The sequence below is a fragment of the Alosa sapidissima genome, chromosome 15 (genome assembly GCF_018492685.1).
Source record: "Alosa sapidissima isolate fAloSap1 chromosome 15, fAloSap1.pri, whole genome shotgun sequence".
Classification (NCBI taxonomy): domain Eukaryota; kingdom Metazoa; phylum Chordata; class Actinopteri; order Clupeiformes; family Clupeidae; genus Alosa; species Alosa sapidissima.
Genome location: NC_055971.1, coordinates 10,245,200 through 10,255,602, shown reverse-complemented (window position 1 = coordinate 10,255,602; position 10,403 = coordinate 10,245,200). Strand labels below are relative to the sequence as shown.

Sequence of the window (10,403 nt, the reverse complement as noted above, 5' to 3'; positions counted from 1 at the left end):
TTTCAAATGAGGGAGAGTCAGGAACATTATCATGTCAACTGACAACCCACCATCCCAATAAAAAAAATCTCTATCCCCCCCACTAACTAACTATCCCCCCCACTAACCCACCCACCATGGCTGCACACAGACCTGCGGTCCATGTTTTGGGAGAGATTTATGGAAAGTCTACTCTCCTCTCCCGGCTCCCGGGACTGATATTAGCAGGAGATTATGGGAATTCCTGGAGTGGCTCTGCTACTTCCGTGTTTGCCCCACAGTCCTTTCCATTGTATAAGCGGCGTGGAATTTCCTCTTTTGCATCTAAACTATTTTGTTTGCTTGCTTGCTCGCTCGCCCGTGTGTGTTTGCCGAGTGAGGCCTCAAGGAATGAGTGCTGCAGCATGAAGGTCAAGGTTCAAAGTTTAACTCTCACAGCTACTCTGAAGGTGGGCCCTACAGACCCATCAGTGGACAAGCATTTCAACTTCCACTCACACCAGATGCTCATTCATTTTTTAAGTGGGAATGTGGCAAGCAGGGAAGGCTTATACGTTTATTTTAAAGTTACAAATGAATTATAAACATGCTATGCAAGGGACATAGTTCTCCTGCGAAAAAAGGAAACTAAGAGGGACTGCGTTTGTGTGGATGGGGGTAGTGGCGGTGTTCTGCAGGCTAGGTCCTGTTGGAGGCAGTGGCGTGGGGTGTGCTCTCAGTGTGTCCCCTGCTGAAGGAGACCGTGCTGAGGGCTCAGCAGCATTCGAGCAGATCAGCCATTTATGATGTGTCTGTCTGTGTCTATGCAGGGCATGGGGGTGAGGAGCATCCAGCCAGGGTTGAGGGCGTTTAGAGATAGGCATCTCTCTCTTTCTCTTTATCTCTCTCTCTCACACACACACACACACACACACTCACACTCGCTCTTGTGCTTGCTACGTCACGTCGTTAAAGGCAGGATGAGAACCCAGCATCATTACCACGTCTGGGAGCCTGTGGGCTTGGGGCTTCGTGGAATCCAGCTGGCAGGATGTGTCTGTGACGTCTGCGGCCCGGATGACACACAGCCTTCACTTCCTGTTTACTGCCACTCCCCCCCCCCCCCCCCACCCCCCACCCCCCACCCCCCTCCAATCCCACCTCACTTTTCCCAGTAGCCAACACCAGTGGGTCTCATGATACATCTGAGGAACCATTTATAGCTCATTCTAAACAAGTCACACTGCTCCACGCTACTTTACATGTAAATGAGTAAGATGCCGTTCTGAATGTCATAGGAGTTCGGAATGGCGTCTCTGTCAAGTGGATGTGATTCATTGGACTTGATGCATTGCATTGAGGCCTGGTAAGCAGGCGGTCCTGTTGGATAGTTTAGTGCTGTTGTTAGTGATTATGGGTAACTGAAAGGGCAAACAATGTAAATGTATCAGGAATTATAAGTAAATGCTGTAGGTAAGTGGATGAGGTGGTGATAAATTATTTACAGTGGCCACAAATCTAAAGGGTGCACTCTCAAATCAGTAGGACAGGCAGATGCTGCTCTTCTTCTTCTTTTTCCAAGGTGTGTGGTGGACCACTGTAAGTAAACGGTAGATGTGTATAGTAACTGTTTGGTAAGGAATTTGAAGTAAAGGTGTGTATGTATGTGTGTGTATGCACGTGAGTATGCATACTGGGTAAAATGTAGTGGGATACACTTCCGGTTGAAAAGAATCTGTGCAATTTTCCGTGCTAGCTGCGTCAAGTGGCACTTCATAACTAAAATGGATTCTCTGTTTTCCCAGAAGGCTCTAGCGGTTTCCATCCAGAGATTCTTGCTGCATTCTGGAGGGAATGCCAATTTATGGCTCCAACCTCAAATTATTCAGAGCAGCAGAGAGGACAAGAGTGCTTCCAGCATTTCCACCACTGGGTGTGTCTCTCCCTCTCTTTCTTTCTTTCTTTCTTTCTTTCTTTCTTTCTTTCTCTCTTTCTCTTTCTCTCTCTCCCTCTTTCTTGCTTGCTCTTGTTGTTTTTCCTTTTCTCTGTTTTTGTACACTTCTTTCTTTCTTTCTTTCTTTCTTTCTTTCTCACTCTCTCATTTTTCTCTCCCCCTTTCTCACTCAGTCATACACACACATACACACACACATATACACACACACACACACACATATATATACACACTCTCTCTCTCTCTCTGTCCGTCTGTCTCTCTGTTCTTTTTGGGCTTTTGCTTGAGGAGACAAGTATGACAGGAATTTCACATCTCCAGCCACGGCCTCTGTGAATGGCGTGGAGCTGCAGTTCCGTAGAACACGCTGTTCCTACTACATAATTGTTATTGCTGTTTAGCTCGGGTTTTATTTTGGAACGCTGGCTTCCTGTGCAGAGGAAAGGCAAAAAATCAGGATTTTACATGAATTAAATGGCTCTCCCTCCACCCCCACCACCCCCACCCTGCACCACCCACCCCTTGCTCTCCTCCCGGCCCCCCCTCCCCTCCCCCTTTCCTCCGGCCGCCCGGCTTCCTCTTGGTTATTCATCCGGGTGCTGAAGAGAAGCCTGACTCATTGATCCGGGTGTCACGTTGATAGATTTATATGGCCTGTTATTTACTGCTTTATGGCGGACAGGGAGCCGCTGGGATTGACTGCGGAAGACTGACCAGTCTCGCTCGCTCGTTTGCCTGCACTCTTTCTTTCTCACTTGCTTTCTCTCACTCTCTTCCTTCCTCCGTCTCTCTTTCTCTCTATCTCTCTCTCTCACTCAGCCTGTCCAGATTCTTCTCTTAGTTTAGTGGTCAGATGAGAAGCAGTTGCAGGATTGTGGTTTATATGCTCTGTGTGTGTGTGTGTGTGTGTGTGTTTGAATGTGTGTTAAGGGTTAGCGAGTGCACCACCTGGAGAGGTTCCCATGACTGACTCCGTGCAACGAGGTGTGTGTCTGCTCTCCTTAGATGTGCACGGCACCAAATTTGGGCCCATTCACCCGTCGCCACCAACCTTTTAACTGCCACGTCGAGGGTGGCGGCGGAGTACGGCCATTTGCGGAAGGGCAGTGACCCGGCTCCCCACGTCACCCCGGCAACTGCCGTCCTGGCGGAGGGAAGCTGGAGAGAAGCAGGCAGGAGAGGAGAGGTCTGAAGCACATTTTTTTCCCCCTCTCCACGTCGCCACAGGTCTTTGATTAATGGCTTCATTTGAGGAGCGGGGCGCCGTGCTCCTGTGACTTTAGGGGGGATGGGAGGGATGGTGGGGTGGGGCTGCATGGTGGGGGTGCTATTTAGGCCACAGGGAGTAGCATGTGGCTGAGCAGAATGGGAAAGGGGGGTGGTGGTGTGTGTGTGTGTGTGTGTGTTAGGAGGGGTAGCAGAGGATAAGTCACCACACCAGGCAGCCTCATCTTCAGTCTGGTTTGCCGGCTGACTGTAATTGTTCTGGGAAATGTCCACATTGGACAATAAATCACTCACTGGGAACAGAGTGTTCCATGGCGACAACGAGCGAGGTTGTGTGCAACTGTGTGTGTGTGTGAGTGTGTGTGTGTGTGTGTGTGAGAGAGAGACAGGAAGAGTGTAGTATGCTTGAACACTCTCGTTTGTCCTGTGGTGGGACCAGTCCAGTATCCACCCAGCCCACCCCACCCGCCCCCCTCCAGCGGGGTCAGGATGAGGTTGGCATTGTGTGCTCTTGCTGGGTGGGTACTGGCTGCCCGGGTACAGCGGAGAGCACAACAGTGGTTTGGGGCAAAGCTGTTTTGGTCATTTTGGAGGTCTAGGGTAGTTGGCTTCACAGTGTATTTTTAGAGCGTTGGACAAGTGCATCGGCCTGCTTGTTGCCCATTGTCTTGGATGATGGCATTGCCATGCCATGCTCGGTAAAGTATAATGTTCCAACTGATCGTCAAATGTATAGTGTAGTGTTTGTGTGCGTTTGCGTAAATATTAGTGTGTGCGTTTGTGTGTTCGAGAGAGATGAAGGTCTGCAAACTAAAGAACATTGAAGTGCAATGAGGTGTATCTGTGCGGGCGTGCACATAAGATAAAATGTGTGTGTGTGTGTGTGTGTCTGTGTCTGTGTGAGTGTATGTATGTGTATGCATGTGTGTGTGTGTTTGACTCCTGAAACTATACTCCTCAGTTGTCCCTGCTTGTAGCCTCCTGGACACAGAAGGAATTTTATCTCCAAACTAGAACAAAGAACAATTCAGGCATTTAGGTGTCTGATATCCACACGCCGAAGACACGGCGGAAAACACAACGGAAAACAGGGTGGGGGTGGATAGGGGTTCACCTAACCCAGTACGATCGGATTGTCACAGGCAAACCACATTTGTAAATTCCTTTTTCCGGTACACACACACACACACACACACACACACACACACACCTTTTACCCTAGTCTGGTTTCATCTATCTGGCAGTCAGTTGAGGAGTTAAACGAGTGAGGCCAGATGAAACAGGGCTTTGCTGTTTGGCAGAACCAGCCATTTCCGTGTCACAGTGTGTTTTGAGAGAGCAAGTGTGTGTGTATGTGAGAGAAAGGGTGTGTGTGTGAATGTGTGAGGGAGAGAGAGGGAGCGAGAAAGAGTGTGTGTGTGTGTATGGTGCCTCTGGCTAGTGCTTTGCGCTCTGGCTCTTTCCAGCGTGGCGGTGGTGGTGGTGGTGTGGTGTAGCTCCGCTCGGCTCAGCTCAGCTCAGCACAGGCAGGGGTCGATGGGTTCGTGCCTCTGCCTGCCTGCTTGCCTGCCTCCCTGCTCACCCAGGGCTCGTCCTTGAACCGCTTCAGAAATGCACGGCCACAAAGCAACCTTTAACACACTGGCTGGCCCAATCAATGTCTCTTTGAGGTGCTGTGTGCAACCCCCCCACAACCTCCCCACCTCTAAAAAAAAAAAAAAAAAAAGAAACACTCAAGTCTTTAAGCATTACTGCACGCATTGGTGTCGAGGAAGTGACTGCATACTGAATCTGCTGGTTTTATTTTTAGAATGAACTAGACATCAAATTTTAGCTTTTTCTGATAGTCGGATGTACAGTAGTTCAAATATAGCCTACTTTACTTTTTTTTTTTAAAAACACATCTTTGTAGGAGATTGGCTTTTCTCCTGTAATTCAGTAGGATAAAAGTACCCAGTTGCCTACATGCGCACAAGAGTATTCCTGTTTGAGTCGGACAGCAGGAAAGCGATCCTGATGATTTGACGATGAGGTTTACAACACGAGTCATGAAATCTGGAGTGTTTGAGCGCTGAGGAACTCCAGAGCTGAGCTGCCGCACGCGCCCACACGAGTCCAGACCGCCTCTTAAACACACGGCCTGTGTTCCCTGGCGGCCACGCCGCTCCCGAGCTCCCGTTAAAAAAAAAAAAATGAAGGGGGAACTCGAATAGAAACAAAAGTTCTTCCCTGCTGATCAAACAGAGCTCCTTCTCTGTCCCCGGCTTGTCCGCAGGGCCAACAGTCTGTCTGTATTCAATTAGGAGCAGGGGCCGAGGAGGATGGGGGAGAACAGGGAAGTGGGGGATGAATGTGCCACTCAAATCGCCTCCCCTCGTGTGTGTGTGTGTGTGTGGGTATGTGAAGATATTAAGGCTCAACCAGTAGGGCCTGTGGTGTCTGTCACAGACAGTTCTCATATGAAGTTCCAGGGTTCAATCACACACACACACACACACACACACACTCAAAGTCAATCTAAGCTTTGTCTGGCTAATGCCACAGTAAAGTGCCATAAACCCCGACAGGCCTGTGGCTCTGGGTGAGGGATGAGTGCACACTGTGGCCTGTGCGCTCTGAGGGCTGGGGCATTTTTACAGTGGCCGGCCCGCGGCTATCATTTAGCACTGGGGAGAGGCCCAGGAGATGGGGTGGGGCGCCAAACGGATACTTCTCAGCTCCACTGGGTGTTTTTCAGTGGAAGGACTGAATGTTCACTGGCTGAATGGCTGGAGTGAGGGGAGTTTCTTTTTTTTTATTTTTTTTTTTTTTTTAAATGTGTGCTAAAAATAGGTTTGTAAATGGGATCAAAAGAAGAATTGAGAAAAGAGAGAGAGAGAAAAAAACAGAATCCAGAATATTCCTTGTCTATAGCTCTCACAACTACACACCCACTGTCTTAACACTTGTTTCGCTTTCTTTTTTCCTCTCTCTCCTTCCCTCCCCTCCTCCCTCCCTTCCCCTTGTCCACCTGCAGGGTAAGTCTGTCCAGCAGTGTTCTCGTGGCCGGGAGTGAGCAGTGAGTGGACCGCCATGATGGACTCACCTGAGGGAGACCGTGCTCACTGGCTGACCCGCAGCAGTTCTTCACTGGCAAGCTTTATGTTCTTGTGTACCAGCTAAAGCTGCCAGCTGAAGAACTGTTGTGGTTGGCTCTTGCCCTGCACACACTCTCCTCTCATGGCCACCCCCCTAGCACCAGAACCTCCGATGCCCCACAGAGAGGAGGAGGAGAGGATCTCTTGGGCTTGAGGGAGGTAGAGCTGCAGCTGAAGAGTAGCGCTCTCTGCTTGCTCGCTGAGGCTCGATCAGACCAGACATCAGACACAACATATCTATCTCTACTACCCACCCACTGCCCCTCTCGCTTTCTCCCCCTACCTCTCTCTACCTCCGTCTATTCCTCCCCTCCCTCTCTCTCTCTGTCTTCTTCCATCCCTCCTCCCCTCTGGCCAGCCTGCCTCCCCTCCTCTCCTCACTCTCGCCTGGCCATCTCTAACTGGCTGAGCATTTTTGCTCAGGCATAAACAAAGGCAACTGGGCAGGGCCCGTGCTGACTCAGCCACATTCCACACCCTGGTCACGTCCCCCCACCCTGTCCTTATTTGGGTGCGGAGTAGGGCAGGGGGCTGCATGATGTTTTTACAATGCAAACAGGAACCAATAGCCTCCATACATCTGCCTCCATCCCCCTCTCTCTCACCCCCCCTCGCTCTCTCTCTCTCTCTCTCTCTCTCTCTCTCTCTCTCTCTCTCTCTCTCTCTCTCACCCCTGCTATCATTACTCTCTCCTTTGTGGCTGATGGCAGAAGAGTAGATGATGAGGCCTCTCCCTCTCCCCATCTCTCCTCACTGTCCCTGGGTCTCTGACTGGGACATGTGTTTCTGTTTATTAGTGAAGTCACAGCGTTCTGCCAGAGAGTTGATGCTGAAAACACTGGTTGGTCATGGAACCAAGGCTGATATTTTTTTTTTATTTATTATTTTTTTTATTTTATTTTATTTTTTTATTTTTTTATTTTTTTGTAATTTTCATTGTTTTGTGTTTTGTTTTGTTCCCTTGCCCCATGGTCTGAATGCCCTTGCTGATTTTGTTGTTGTTGTTGTAGGTTTTTGTTCGGGCTGAATGTAACCATAGACACGCACACCACACACACACACACACACACACACACACACACACACACACACACACACACACACACACACACACACACTTTCATGCCACAGAGGCCAGCCGGACCTCGATGCGTCGTAAATCGTACTTCAAGGGCGAAAGCCGCCGCTGAAAACAGGATATGAAAAAATGGCCTGCTGGAAAGTGCCAAGCCAGATGAACACAAAGGTAGGGAATGTTCTCTAGATACCAGATGCCCACGAGGAGTCCAGTCAAAGAAAGAGACAGACTTTATTCATTTAAAGTCCATTCAGTTTCTGTCAGCATCACATAGCATAGTGTAGCAGTACGGTGTAGTCAAAGAATTGTTTTTCAAAATAAAAGATGCATAAAATATTCAGGAAATATAATTTCTCTTCTCTTCTCGCTCTTTCACTTTTTCTTCTTTCTTCCTACTCCCTCTCTTGTCTCGCCCTCTACACTCATACTATACCTGCCTAGACTCGTGCACACACACACACACACACACACACCCTGTCTACAGGATCGCACACACACACCCTGTCTACAGGATCGCACACCTCTTAGATCTTCACCCTGTAAGACATCCTACTTTGCTCATGTAACAGAGCCGCCACACTCTGACCCCTGTGCAGGGTTTTCCCCGGTCATGGGCCAAGGTGCCTTACCTGATCCTCTCTAGGCTGCAGCCAATGTGGCCCCAAGTACATTAAAAGATTGCAGAGGGTCCTCTCGGCTCCGGATTTGAAGCGACACACCTAAGAAGCCTGTCTTGGTCAGAGGTTCAGATGGTGTCTGTGGGGCTTAGACCCCAGGTTGCATTATTATTATTCTTTTCTAGATTAAATATAATTTCTGCTGTTTGTGTGCAGAGTAAAATATGTATATTTGTATTTATAGTGAAGATTAGCATGTGTGAGTGTGTCCTTGGGTGCTCTCATGGACTATACCTGCTTACCTGGTGCAGTCTGCCAAGAGGATCAAGAGGTCAGACAGATCGGCTTCTCAGAGATCACATCCCTTTGTCACACACACACACACACACACAAACTCACTTGCTCTGTAATTTGGAAACTGGGTGAAGGGTCACAAGCAGGAAGTCCTTGCTTTGTCGTATCAATAGCCATGTCAGTGACATATTTTTGAATAATCAGTTCAATAAACTCCTAAGCAAATTAATTATGTTGTCTGAGTGTTTTCCCTCTTTATTATTAACCATACACAATGTTTTTTTCAAAGTACAATACCAATACGATTTTATTCAAACCAATTACAACAATTTCTACAATTGAAGAACAACAGTCACGCCTCAGTAAGTTTAGGGATTTTTAGAGAATCAGCACAAAGTATTACGAGTTCAAGTAGATATGCATTGTAAGTTTGAGAACGTGAGGCATGTTAGGATTGTCCGAGGTGTTCAGAATGGAGAGAGATTCTTGAAGATGGAGAGGGACTCCTGCTCTGCTGGCATTTGAGTTTTCATTTCACCGTTAAGGAACTAAGTGACAACAGTGAACTGTGACTGCCTCGTTGCTTGCCAAAGCTAGGAAGTTTAAAAAGAGACATTCAATGAGACAATGGTTGCCCCCATTCAAGGAAAGCTGAGCACTGTGTGATGATTTGAGAATCTGTGTGTGTGTGTGTGTGTCACTGTTCTGACAAGTGTGCTGTAGGCTGTATGCCCCTCAACCTCTCCAATCCTCCTGTTGGATGACTCATCTCTCTTCACATGCTCTGACAGGGATCGGGGAGCAGAGAACACATCGGGCTCCGTACCAGCCCCCACCCCTCACACATGCGCATACACACACACACACACACACACTACCTCTCTTCCCGTCCCAAACCATGTGAAAGCTGCTTAAAGAGATTATCCCAAGTACCAGGCTACTGGGAGATCATTAGGCCCACACCTGACAAAGACGGTGTTGCAACGCTGCTCCCTCATCCCGCAATCTCAACTTGACCTCTGCATACCAGGGTCAGCGGAGTGGGCAGGCCATGGAGCGCTACATGAGGAGATGGGATGGATGGTCATGTTTTACTCAAATGGGCTGAGATACTTAATGTGTTTTTTATGATTACTAGCAATTAGAATTCTTCTAAGTGAAAGGTATAAAATAACATAAATATAAAAATGTAATGTACTTCAAAGTAAAATGAGATGTGATCTGACAAAGATATAAAGAGTTAATTTATACTGTTAAACAAATGAGTCTTACTGTGAGAAACTATGCTATGCAGTGGGTTCACATACTGTAACACGCTCAGTTTGACCTAAAAAAGTGCTCTCCAGCGGCCATTTTGTCTGAGTGGAAGCGAGTCACATGTCTCTAGACAGTGACTCAGTGCACTGCTTCCCCGGGTTCTTCTGCTCTACTGCGGCTGTGGCCTAGTCTCTCTCTCTCTCTCTCTCTCTCTCTCTCTCTCTCTCTCTCTTCTCTCTCTCTCTCTCTCTCTCTCTCTCTCTTTCTCTCTCTCTCTCTCATACCCACTCAGTGCACATACTGTCCCTGAGTCTACACCACATCTAAACTGACCCTTGGTAAATATGAATTCCAGCACATGAGTCACTGCACACACACACACACACACACAGACAGGATGTGGAGTGAATTCCCCTATATGTGCACTGAGAATTGCCATTGGAGAAGAAAAGAAAATGGCCGACCGCTGATATTTTTCCAAAAAACTATCATCTGTAATGCTGAGATGGGGGACGGGGGAGGAATAGCAGAGAGACCCTTTCTCTCTCCATCCTCCACGCCCCCATGCATACCCCAGACCGGAGGGGAGCGTCTGTGCCTCCTGCTACCAGAGGCCAGGCGGTCTGTGGGACTCATTAGGGGCTCCTGTAAAACCCACCCCTGGGTGTCTCATGGCAGCAGATGACTCAGAGTGGATGTACGCACGCTGGCTACGCCTGCTGTCTACGCCCGCCACTGACTAACAAGCCAAACCCCCACAGCCCTGTATACGTTCTACTCAACACACACACACACACACACACACACACACGCTAAACACACACATACACGCTAAACACACACACACATGCTAAACACACACACACACATGCTAAACACAC

General features: G+C 48.4%; 1 long non-coding RNA gene across 1 annotated transcript in view; it reads left to right on the top strand.

Moving 5' to 3' along the window:
* Positions 1-8,494, top strand: part of LOC121684412 — a 16,348-nt gene extending 7,854 nt beyond the window's left edge. Inside the window, exon 3 of the long non-coding RNA XR_006023125.1 lies at positions 6,156-8,494. This is a non-coding gene — a long non-coding RNA (uncharacterized LOC121684412). The remainder of the gene's footprint in view (positions 1-6,155) is intronic.
* The last annotated feature ends 1,909 nt before the right edge of the window (positions 8,495-10,403 follow it).